The sequence below is a fragment of the Anopheles funestus genome (genome assembly GCF_943734845.2).
Source record: "Anopheles funestus chromosome X unlocalized genomic scaffold, idAnoFuneDA-416_04 X_unloc_39, whole genome shotgun sequence".
NCBI classification, from domain to species: Eukaryota; Metazoa; Arthropoda; class Insecta; order Diptera; family Culicidae; genus Anopheles; species Anopheles funestus.
The window spans coordinates 101462-102500 of NW_026045164.1; the positions used below are offsets into that span (position 1 = coordinate 101462).

General features: G+C 47.1%; 1 non-coding gene across 1 annotated transcript in view; it reads left to right on the top strand.

Annotated features, from left to right (window-relative positions):
• The first annotated feature begins 966 nt into the window (after positions 1-966).
• The window catches only part of LOC125773555 (5.8S ribosomal RNA), a 158-nt gene continuing 85 nt past the window's right edge, over positions 967-1039 (top strand). The window contains exon 1 of the ribosomal RNA XR_007420195.1: positions 967-1039. This exon is cut by the window's right edge and continues 85 nt beyond it. This is a non-coding gene — a ribosomal RNA (5.8S ribosomal RNA).

The following is a 1039-nucleotide window of genomic DNA, read 5'->3' on the forward strand; positions in this document are numbered from 1 at the left end:
TTATTAAACTCTTATGAAGTATGGTTGTGCAATCACAACTTATGACTTTAACCTATAAAGTGGATATGGACTTGCAATTATAACATGGAATCTCTACACACCCCATGAGCTCGATCCAATCCACGCACACGAGTTGCCTGAGTAGCGACAGGTATACCGATGTGCAATACGTATCCGGCCACGGCACGGAACGAACGGGAACTGTGGTGCAGACATACAAAGAGTTAAGCCTACTAGTCATTAACTCTAAGGACGGGGCCATGGGGCGGTACGCAAAGGATACGGATGAGCGAGTATGCAGGCCCAATACTCAATAGCTCGATCCGATCCAAGCACATGAGTTGACTGCGGCGCCAGGTTAACCAATGTGCTAGATTCTATTTGGCCAGTAGAATCTTGTGTCTTACGCGATTTGATACCAAGACACCAGAACGAAAGTTAGTTGAAGAGTGATTAAACTCTTATGAAGAATGGTTGTGCAATCACAACTTATGACTTTAACCTATAAAGTGGATATGGACTATCAATTATAACATGGGGCACACACCATGTTCTCGATCCAATCCACGCACACGAGTTGCCTGAGTAGCGACAGGTATACCGATGTGCAATACGTATCCGGCCATAGGCACGGAACGAACAGGAACTGTGGTGCAGACATACAAGGGCCATGGGGCGGTACGCAAAGGATACGGATGAGCGAGTATGCAGGCCCAATACTCAATAGCTCGATCCGATCCAAGCACATGAGTTGACTGCGGCGCCAGGTTAACCGATGTGCTAAGAGAGTTGTTCCTGGGCCTTCAAAGTGACTTCAAAACTATCTTAGCGAATGGTGGCCATGGGCGTAGACATGAGCCACAAGTCACAAGGCCTGGGACTATTGGGTAATAAAGACAACTTAGTCAGAAAGTTAGTCTTTGGACGTACCACCGGGATTGTGTTACATTGGGAACCATACTATAAAACCCTAGGCAGGGGATCACTCGGCTCATGGATCGATGAAGACCGCAGCTAAATGCGCGTCACAATGTGAACT